We start from the raw sequence: 12,359 nt of genomic DNA on the forward strand, positions 1-12,359 counted from the left end.
TTGCTACAATTTACCTACCCGAGAGATACCCGCTCCCCTCCACTTCGTTCGGAGGTTCGAATCCAAGTTGCGTGCCTCGCTGTGGCCGCTTTGCATGATGGTCACAGTCGTGGTCATTCCGTTAATTAAATAGGAAAGCAAAGATAACGCCATTTTTTCGTTCTTAGATAGAAACTTCCATGTCATTTCCCGTTTCCGGCACCCGTGGCTATCGTCTTTTGTTCTGACCCCGCGGGTATAATTTTTCAAGGTTCGCACATCGTGTTTCTTATTGTTTATGGCACTTGCCTAAAGGGACTGGAGGCAAATTCCGACCAGGGAACGACAAAGACCCGGAGATTGCCTCCTTGAAAATTGATAAATGTCCACCAGCGGAATCTCAATGATCACCAGAAGCCACACTATGTCATAAAACACCAGGCGTGGACAATAAAAGAACTCTAAAGGTGTGTCCGCCTTTTCTTCAATGATAGCTTTGCCTCACGTCAGGTTCTTCTACCTCATTTAAGAAATGTTATTGTCATTGAAATAATTCTACAGCCAAAATATTGATTGATTTTGTTTATTTTACTTCGCTTCTCTGCCATTTTTGGCTAATCGCGAGTATGAGGAGGAATTATGATATGATGAAATTGTTGAAGGGACGTTCACAAGAATGCCCATGCCTAGGTCGGGACTCGAACCCTGGATCCGTGTCGTTGTAGCGCGCTGTGGAGTGTGCTCTTCCATGCAGAGAAACCTTATATTGTTCTAAGTAAAATTCATTTCGAAATTTTCTGATAGTGCTCGAAACTAGCCAATATAAAATTCGTCCCGCATGTGAATACGATATGAAATGCAGCCAAGAAATGAAAGTAAGAATAGCAATGCCGAAGGAAGCCTTCAGTAGAAAGAAAAATATTTTCTGTTGATCTATGGACAAAGAACTGAGGAAAATACTGATGAAATGCATTGTATGGAGTGTAGCTCTGTATGGTGCGGAAACATGGACACTGAGAATAAGTGATAAAAAGCGACTGGAAGCTCTAGATGTGGCTATAGAAACGAATGGAACGGGTGAAATGGACAGAAAAAGTTAGAAATAAAACAGTGCTAGAAAGAGTTAGAGAAAAGATAGATAATGCTGGAGATAATCATGAAGAGAAAAATAAATTGGTTGGGCCACTGGATGAGAAGAAACTGCATCCTAAGGGATGTCTGAATTTCGAACAGCGTGGAGGTTGCAAGAAAAGACCTGCCCCTGGGCAGAAAACAATGAATGAATGAATGCATACAGATAATTTTGTTTTCCTCCAATAATTTTCTGACTTTTATACACAGTTTCCATCCCGACGCAAGTGAAAGAAAAGGCTGATGTTCTTGGAGGAACTACACTGCAAAGAATAACTTGCAAAAATACCATTGTATGGTACGTTCTTGAAATTGCTTCTATTCGACATTCCAGTGACTGCAACTCTCGGATAGACAAGTAGCTGCTTCAGAAAGTCGCTTAATTTAAATGCAGAATGAAACTGCTGAAAGAGAACAGAACTAGAGGTGATCAAGAAGAGAGAAAGAAAGTTAAAAATAAAACTGTGTGAAAAAAGTTGGGATAGAATAAATAGTTCATGGGAACAAGATCCGTGCAAGATGAAGATAACGGCTGATAGACGAGATTAAAAGGACTCGTTGTTTTCTTTGATATTTCCATCATATCTACGAGGAACCGCGAGTAGGTATGAGATCGCAATATCTTGCTACAGGGTGAGGCAAAAGTCCGGTTACATGGGTGACGTTGCTCGTGTTCGTTTGTAGCAGGTTAGTGTCATGCTATCCAAAGAGGTCATTTTACTGGTGGGCGAAGCGTACCGAAAGACGGTTGCGGAATTCAACCGGCGAAATCCACAGAGATTGATTCATTTGGTTTATTTTACTTCGCTTTCCTCTACTTTTGGCTAATCAGGTTCCAATATACCTTCTCCTCTCAACTATATCCACCCAATATTAATACAATTAAAGGTTACCTTCGTTTCTACATAACTTTTATATATTCTAAGTTTTCTCTATATGCATTATCACCCTGCACTTATATCATGCCAGAATGCTTATCCATTTTTATACTTATTGTAGTACGTATTTGTAAACCGGGGCTGTCCAGAACTGCCAAACAGCCCTGGCACTTGATCCTGCTGAATGTCTGCACAAGACACCTGTAGAATCAAGACAACTTGTAAAATTTAAACAATAAAGGAAGGAGAAAATAAAAAAAAGACGTCCTGGTCTTTTTAGGCACCGGGACATAAGTGCATACCCTCGAATGTATGCGGGCATCCTTCGGAGGTCCACCCCACCTGGACAATGATTAGTGATGATAGGATGAAATTGACGAAGGGACACTCGCAAAGAACACCCGTGTCCAGGCCGGGATTCCAATCCGGTACCATTGTCGTCGTAGCGTGCTGTGCTAAGGAGGTCGGCGTGGCGAGACTCAAGGAGACTGGTGCTGTGCACGACAGACCACGTTCTGGAAAAATCACGAACAGCGACACATATCAATCCCGCGTACGTTTGTATTCGCGTATTTGTTTTCCTATATGTTTCACCCTGTAGAACATTGAAAACATGAACTATGAGAGTAAATTCCACTTGCTTAAAGAAAAGAATAGTAGGCTGGAAATACCACGCGTCGAATACACATTTCCTTGCCGCATTGAAGCGCAAACTTTTTTTCTTGCGCGGGGCACATCAACACATCTATTAATATGCAGCGTTGGACATAAATCACATGGAGAAGAGCATTAGCGTCACACACCATGTACTTTTGTTCATAATGCGCACCGCTTGGCTCTCTTTGAATCTCTTTATGCTTTAATCTCTTCAACTTCTCCCGTATCTTGCGGCGATCATCCTGAGGGGGAGGGGCTTGGTTGTTTCTTCAGGAGGGGCATCCTTCACCTTGGGAGGTCAGGTGAATCCATGCTGTTTTTCCATCACGTTCCCTCAGGGACTTCTCAATCACGACGCTCTCTGCTTCACAGTGTGCTCACAAGAGATCTTCTGCTCGAGTCGCTTTTGTTTCCGGAAATATCACAGATCCTCCCCTTCGCAACGACACCTGTTGCAAAACTAATTGTAATTACAGTTGAGTAGCTCAAAGTGTCGTAATCCAATGTTAGATAATAAACTAAAGGAAATTGCTTGCAAAGTCGGACAGCAAGGGTGTAGTCATAATTTAGCCTAGGCGCAGTAGGCTTCTGTCTAAAGGACGGAAGGTGTACCCTGGTAGATTTCCCGTTTCCAAGGTGGGAGTGATGTGATCAGCACCACGCCCCTGGCCGCCTTTACCCCCCAGACCGCTTGAACAGGTGGGAAAAATCCCGGTTCTCTCAGCCGGGGATCGAACCCGGGTCTCTCGCATGGTAGTCAGGCGCTCTAACGACTTTTTTTTCTTCTTATAAAAGGAAATACCCCCTACACGGAGGTACCCCCCACCATTCACTCTTTCTCTCACTTTTACACATTTCAATTCTTACATTTTTCTTTGTTTCTTATCAACTGGACGAACACAAATACCCATGCCTTACCCGGGACTCGAACCCAGAACCCCTGGCGTTGTAGCGCGCTCTGCTAACCACTTCGCCACGGAGGTCGACAAACGACTGAGCTATCGCGGCATCAATATGTACATATTTAATGACATATATTTGTAATTTCCATATTCTGTACATCTATATACAATTTGCATAACTGTACACTTAACATTAATTTATGTAGGACAATAAGCTGTTTTTTATATTTAGATAAATCAGTGTAAAATCGACTGTAAGCTTAAATGTAACCCTACTTCAATAATAATAATAATATATAGTTGTTGTGACTTACGGCCTGTAAGTCAGAGAAAACAATACTTTTGTTATAAAATATCACTAAAATATCACCATTTGGATTGCATTAACTCTTTCCAGAAATCTCAGGGGTGGAACGATGTGCCAAACATACAGGGTGTCCGGCTTAGACCTTTAACATTACAAAAGAGCATAATTTTGCAGAGAAACACAATTTTATTACAAAAATTTACATTTTGGTAGAAAAACTCATGCATTTTTTTGTCCCAGCACCAGCACTTCACACAACCTCGATATGAGCCCCCCTGTGGCACGGCAGATGTCGAACTGATATTCCAATTCCGTCCAGGTATTCACTAGCATTTGAGGGGTCACATTGTTAATCGCCTGACGAATTCTGTTACGCAGATCTTCCAAGTTCTTGACGGGCATACTGTAAACTTGGTCCTTGATGAACCCCCAAAAGAAAAAGTCTAGGGGGGAAAGATCCGGCGAGCGCGGAGGCCAAGCAAGTGGTTTAGATCCTCTTCCTATTCATCTTCTGGGAAAATGCTCATCGAGTAATTCTCGTACAATGATAGCAAAATGTACCGGGGCTCCGTCTTGTTGTAAAATGGTTTCTGGAGGCATTTGAGGCACAGCGTAATGCTGAAGCATGTCTAAATAATTCGTTCCTCTCACTGTTTCTTCAGCAAAGAAGAACGGGCCTAAAATTTCACGAAACTCATGAGGATTGTCACTTCTCCAAATACGGCAATTTTGCTTGTTAACTTTGCCACACGTGTGGAATGCAGCTTCATCAGAAAAGCACACCTTGTCCAGAAAAGCATTGTTGTTGTCAATTTCGGTTAACATTTTGCCAGAAGACGTCTGTCTTTTAGGTTTATCATCAGGATAATTTCGTTATCTAACTGGATCTTGTACGCCCGTAGACGTAACCTTTTGTGCACAACGTCATGGATAGTAGACTGAGGAATGTTGAGCTCTAAACTTGCACGTCTTATTGATTTTCTTGGACTTCTTGTGAATACAGTGCAAATCACTTCAATGTTTTCCTCTGATACCTTCCGCTTAGCGTACTTCCCGCGCACCAACACAACACTTCCAGTTTCTCTTAGTTGTTAATCCCACTTAGCAATACTCAAATAGGAAGGAACATTGTCGTGACGTTGAAGATTGAATTCATGCCGAAGAGCACGTTGAACAAGCTTCACGGATTTGTTTGCTGCCAGTGAAAGAACGCAGAACACTTTCTGCTGAACTGTCCACTCCGCCATCTTGGAATTTATGCATTACATTATGCGCGTCACGTTAACTCGAAGTACTGGTGATTCTCTCAAATGACCACAGTTGCCAGTCCCATACGAACAATAAGTTCCGTTTGAAGTTGAATGTAACTAAAGTTATACTGTTTTCTAATGTTAAAGGTCTAAGACGGACACCCTGTATAATTGATACAAACATGATGACTGGCCATGCTGTTGCACGAGTTCTTCGGAAGGGCAAGCATATAATATCAATGAGTTCTCATACAATTGTTTTTTTCGCTCTGTACATAAGTTTCTGGTACCTCTGGTGTGGCGGTAGGGTTATACACACACCCAACGTCAGCACCAAGCTCCGGCCCCCAGGTAAGAAGATGCTACATACAAGTTATTCAGAACAACACAAACGAGCAAATATTCGATACCTTAGCTTTACGTATATAAGAAACATGCTTTGTTCATATGTTCAAAAACCATTCATATGAATATCATTCAATGCATAAGGCACACAGCTGACCTCCGTAGCGGAGGGGTTGGCAGACGCAAGGGGACCTGGATTCGAATCCAGAACAAGGCGTGTGTATTCTCAGAGCCCCTTTATCAGTTTCATCATATCATCACTCATCCTCATCGTTACAATTGACCAAAAAGTGCCAGAAAAGCGAAGTAAAATAACAAAAATTAAATTAAATCAAGCATAAGGCACGTAATGCTTCCTCGATAGCGTAGTGGTAACGTCATCGCCTTTTAATCAAGCGGCCCTTGTTCGATACCCGATGTATGTACATAGTGTTTCGGATCCCAATTGAAACTGTATGTCCAGTCCCGATTAGCCTATCTGTACATAAAGTGGTCTGAAAACAAAAACTTAAACTCAAAGCATAGGGGCTGCGGAGAGGCCACACCGGTTGACGACCTTTCAGGGGAATGAAACAAGCGCCCCCATTTCAAGTTATTCGTTACGTTCCGATTAACCTCGGCCGTTAACGAAAACTAATGAACGTGCAGAGTGAGGGGAAGCCCCTCCCTGTCAATCCTTTTAGAAGCCAAAGTTTTGTTGTGGCACGAGGAGTTTTATGGGACCCATAAAGGCGCAAAACGGCTGCATGCGAAATGTTTATGGCAGGAGAATATTCAGCGGAGGAGTCCGAGGATATTTACGAGCCATTGCGTGAAGGTCGCTGAGTGATGTTCCTGTCTTTTAGGAAATTGCAGCCGAAGTTTTCAAGCAGGATGTACGGTCAGAAGCATAAGTGGGCTGGTGCTAAGATAAATAGGAAATCCCTTAAAATCAGGCTCTCCGCAAGACGCCGCACACTGTCTCATTGCATATGATGCAAGGCTGAGGACTATGGAGGCTCTGATATTGATACTTTACTTTTACCAAAACGTTTGCTCGGTGTCATGTCTCCTTGTATTTTGGTTATTTTTTTTGTCAACCACGACGATGAAAGTAGATGATGAAAGATATTGGCTTTGACGGTAATTGAATTCAGGAAAGTCAAAAGCATTCAAAAGTCGGAGGTTGTGCTTTTCTTGCATTTCGACGGAAGATAATGAAGCGGTTGTTACTTGTTTTTTCGACATTTCTTGCTTCTTCCATTACCTGCCGTGCTGAGAATTGTAGACAATAAAATACTCACAGAAATATTTGGACCTAAAAGAGATGAAGGAACACTTAAAGTGCATTTATCGGACTTCCGCGGAACCGAATGATTAGCGTTTTTGACTTTGGTACCCGATGTTGACCCAGCAAAAAATTGGGAAGTTACTTGCGAAGCAGAAGTAGGGCTCCTGTCTAGAAGCCAGAAAACAGCAGCAATGGGACATGATACTCTGACCACGTGTCACGAGAGGAGCCGGAGGGCGACCCTCATGACGGCCGCCTAACTCTCACCCTCGGGAAGACTTGTGAGAGCGAGAGTGTTTCATTTCAAATGAACACCTCCATGCGTCACCCGCTCTTGGCAAGCTCTGGCCCCCAAAAGGACTGTTTCAGCGCCAGGACGGGGAATTATCTAATATAATCAAAATACATCAAGAAAATATCTATGGGAGGGTCATGTGGCATGCAAGGGAGGGTAAAGAAGAAATTACGGGGTCCTTGTTGGAAAAACTAATAGCAAAAGGCCTGTAGAAGCCCAAGACGAAGGTGAAGAAAATTGGGAAGAATGGTCAAGAATAGATTCACCTTTTTTCAAGATGAAGACAGATAGGAACGTATGTTACTATAGCAATAAACTTTCTGGAGGAGAGTCATCCCTTCAGCTAAGAAAAACTCTTCCATTGCCACCATAATAAACCATGCAATGCTGATCAGCCTGTAATCAACAATAGTTATTAAAAAGGAAGCATGATGGAAAAATGAGCCATAACTTTAACATCTGGTAAAAGTTTATTTGGTGAGAATGTATCAGCTAAATAGAGGGGGAAGGTGGAATACCGAAAAAGCCATGATTCACCGCACAGAAACGTCGTCTACATTGGTAACCTTCCAGAAACGAGAGAGAAAGGTTTAGAAGAGGACTTGCAGAGGTTTCCACATTCGCCAAAGAGCTTTCTCCCACGCTCCGTTATCCAACCGCTCCGTAAGAAGGCATCGATAGCCTCTAGGCTGGAATGACAGTTACCAGCTAAGGAAAGTGGGTGGAATTGTTCAACACAGTATATGCATGCGTCCTTGAGAGACTCGTATGAGTAACTGTCGGGAGGGAAGCGTGGCTCGATCAAGAAGGTGAGGTGACGAAGATCAAAAGCATTCGATGGCTGTCACCAAGGTCCGCAATTGCTGTTCGACTCCTCCTAGTTAGGTCTTTCTTGTTGCTGCACGGAATGTCATTTGCCTCTTTTCAACTCGCCGATAGAATAAGGAAATACATGTTACAGTGCAATTGCTCTCGTAAACCCCGTAGCAGCTTGAATGCGAGTCACATCGCGCTGAGCTTCCAATCACGTCATGTAGTTCCGGAAAGATGATGACGTCAGTTTAGAGTATTGCCAATGCATTACTCTGGCGTCAATAAATTAGGTTAGCTGGCTGACTTCTCGAAAATGGACAGAGGATTTATGAAAATAATCTGACTGTACTATGATCTATGATCTGCAATCTATATTTAAAACGAAAGGTTTAGAATATTGAAATAATTGAAGAGGCTGTAGTCTAAACATTTTGGAGTGGATATAAAATTTATCGAAATGACTGCTGTAGGCGTTTGAAATGTCACGTTATTGTAGATTGCTAAAGATGCCGTGGGTGAATGCCGCATATAAGATGGGGCGGGGTTAACGGGTCCAAACCCTGTTAGTAAACATTTCTCACTAACTGTGTAATAAAATATGAAAACTGAAAATGTGTCAAGACACTATATTACTACAAAAGCTTTTGAAATTTCCATCGATATCACATGCACACACGCACGCACGCACAAATAGTTTATCTTTAAAACCCTTACTGTAATAAAGTTAAATTGAAAAACAATATGCTCATAGTTACTATAATTATTGTATATCAAGCTAGTATTTATATCTAAATTGCTTAGAGAGGAAGTTTTATTGGTTATAATTTTAAATTGTAAGTAAATAAATAGTAACAGTTAAATTATAACTTTAACGTTGTATGTCCTTGGGTTCCAATAAGTTAAACCCCACCCATTATCATATTCGAGATATTAATATCCAAACAAAATACATGAATGATAAGATATAATCATAGACAGGAATCTCTTTCAACAAACGTGACAGCAGGGATATCGAAGTAAGATTCTGAGCCAAGAAGAAATCAAAGAAGATGTGAAGATAATTATGATTGTCTGGGAGATACATTAATTGGCCTGGAGAAGAGACAAAAGCAACTCCAGTGTTGCAAGCTTCAACCTGACAATTTTGTATTGGTATTACGAAAACTGAAGTTAACAGTATTTTATGTCAGAAAGAACTCAAACAACACAGTGAGTAAGGAAAGTAAGAAAAGACACATAGCAAGCAAAGAATATAACCAGCGTAATGAAGGAGGTATAAAAGCCTCAGATAATGTAGTGACTGCAGGTTAGAACCAAAAGAAGACAAAGGAATATTAATCGCAGATTAAAGTAATGTCTGTCCAACCAATTGCATCAGAAGCCAGACGTAACTCCTTGAAAACAACTACCCCGTGCTTATGCACTGCCTCAATAAACCAAAGCACCAACTTCTTCCGTAAACGGTTTCTGCAGCTAATAATTTCTCAAGTAATTTCCTGCTCATCAACATTGTTTCTCGGTTGTTAATTAGCAATAAAGTTATGAAATGTGTGAAAGGACCATTACACAACCTCGTAAATTATTTCACATCCTTTCGTTCACACGAGTGCGCTACAAGGCGAAGGTCAACTGATCTAGCCTATGATCAAAGAAGAACCTTACCAAGCCTGTAGCACTGGGGTTCCCAAACGTTTTCGTTTCACGGCGCCCTTAGCGCTTAGATTTTTCCGCGGCGCCGAAGTCAGAATGTAGGCCTATCTAGCACTTGCAACACTCAGTTAGTGCGGTTAGGTTGCTTGCCTTGAGCTAAAAAATAAACACATTTCAAATTAAGAAACATTTTATATGTCAAAAATACTAAATAAGAACATATTTGGAACAATCATATCATTGATTTAATTTACAATTGTAATTAATAGGACATAATTCGCACTCGCGCACGCTTTGGGAATTGCTGCTCTAGCATGTAGCATGAACGAATGTTCTTATGTGTACGTGAGCGCGTGTATAAACCTTAGCTTTAATTTACCTTGATATCTTCCATCAGATTAGATTTCATTCAAGCAAAAACTCAATATGCTGACCAAGGCAGAAATTTATTTTATTCTAAAACATAAACTAAACGTTACGTTTCAACCTTCTAGCAAGGTCTTTTTCAGACTCTGTACCAATTGCAAATGAAATAAGGTACAAAACAGGAAGATATATATATATATATATATATATATATATATATATATATATATATATATATATATATATATATATATATATATATCCCCGGCGCCCACCCAGCGTCGAATGACATGGGTACCTGGGGGAAACCCTGGGGGGTAAAGGCGGTCAGGGGCGTGTTGCTGATCACATCACCTCCACTCATAACCGGATCGAGAAAGTGTGGGGCGTTACCCCCACACCCCCTATACGCCTTGATGGCGTGGTGCTAAGCACAGGGGAGCACTTTACTTTATATATATATATATATATACATATATATATATATATATATATATATATACATACACACACACACACACACACACACACACACACACACACACACACACACGAAAAGCACTCCCCTCCAGACACAAGGTTATTAGAAAGTTGTTAATCTGGAAGAGAAAGGTGGTTTGGCATAAGGAGTATGGGGAAGATCACAGAAAAGATATGCAAAGCGGACATTAAAACTTACAGGAAGGGAGGACGAAGCATCTTAAGAATAGCGAAGAATGCAAACAAGAAAAAGGAAAACAGGGAAGGGGAAGGGATTATCTACGAAGTGAAGCGTAAAGAATGTCAGAGTGTGTACATAGGAGAAACGAAAAAGAGGCTGAAAGACAGGTTAAAACAACATAGGGATGATGTACGACTTAAGAGAGAGAGAAATGCGATATTTAAACACACGAGAGAAACAGGACATGACATAGAGTGGGATGAGGCTAAGCAGATAGGAAGGGAGAAGAGAATGCTAGTGAGAGAATGGAAGGAGGCCAAGGAAATAGAGAAGAAAGGGGAAGAAGACACAATGAACTGGATTGGGGGACTGAAGATAAACAAAGAATGGAAGAAGGTGTTAGAAAGAGTAGAAAGGACAAGAGAGAAAGAGGAAAGATGAAGGAAGAAGAATTAAGGAAAAAGAGCGTGCGATACAGAGTCCAACCACATTCCAGATGAAAGGAAATGTTTATCTAAATCGCCTCTCAGCTGAAACAACAGTTGACAGGAGAAGCCCACCTGCTGGAACACCTGGAAAGGAATGTTCCAGATAAACAACCTTCAATAATCTTGTGTCTGGAGGGAAGTTATTTTTGTGTATATATATATCTTCCTGTTTTGTACCTTATTTCATTTGTATTTGGTACAGAGTCTGAAGAAGACCTTGCTAGAAGGTTGAAACGAAACGTTTAGTTTATTTTTGAGAATAAAATAAATTTCTGCGTTGGTCAGCATATTGAGTTTTTTTGGTTATCATGGAAACAAGGCTTAATGGTGTTTTCATTCAAGTTTACATTCATTTCATCCTTTGAATTCGAATGAAAAGGTAGCCAGCACAATCATACAAAGTATATAAATCTAGAAACACCGAGTTGGATAATGTTTCTTAAAACCAAAAGTTGACATCGTTTTCCTGATTGGCTTAAAGAAAAAATTGGTTTAAACTTTTTGCACTTTCTTAAAACTATCTTATTTGAGTGATTTCCACGCAGCATTACCAAAGTCTGGATTAAAATTATGATTTGCACAGTGAACGTATTTCGCGGTTTTCTGTTTTCCGGAAATTCTCGTTTTAACCTCATTGTAAATCCCGGACATACAAACTGCGCCATCATAACGTTGACCTTGGTATCCACTTAAGGAAAGCCTCTTTTCTTCTATCACGTTAACGGTTTATTTTACCTATCTAGATGCGCTTTGATCTTTAAATTCTTGGAAACCTAGAAAGCTTACATTCACTACACACGGCCCTCCACAATCATTTGACTTGAATTTTTTATTTCGCGTCTATTTTCTGCCAATTTTGGCTAATCTCGACGATGAGGATTTATGATCATATGAAGGGACATTCATGAAGATCAGCCAGGCAGGGATTCCAACCCGTGGCCCCTTAGCGTTGTAGCGCGCTGTGTTAACCACTCTGCCACGTCTTTTGTGTAGAAGGAAATGTGTGGAGATGATTTCCTTCTTCAGAACAAATTAAAATCACCGTCATTGATTTGTTTGCTTGATTTGTTGTTTAAGTCCATTTTATGCACAGATAGACTAATCGGGACCGGACCTACAGTTTAAATTGGGATCCGAACCACTGTGCCATGCGCCTCCACCGGGTATCATATCTGGAACACTTTGATTACAAGGTGACGACGTTACCAATACGCCATCTGGGAGGTACACCACGTCATTGAAACAAGTTCAGGATGTATAGTGACGCTTAGCACGCAGATGGACAAGATGGACAATGCACGACCCCACAGAAAACATATTGGTTGTGGATCCATGCGCCAGAACCTCGTTCACCTGCAAGTATGGTG

Source organism: Lepisma saccharinum, chromosome 4 (genome assembly GCF_977018435.1).
Source record: "Lepisma saccharinum chromosome 4, izLepSacc3.1, whole genome shotgun sequence".
Taxonomy (NCBI): domain Eukaryota; kingdom Metazoa; phylum Arthropoda; class Insecta; order Zygentoma; family Lepismatidae; genus Lepisma; species Lepisma saccharinum.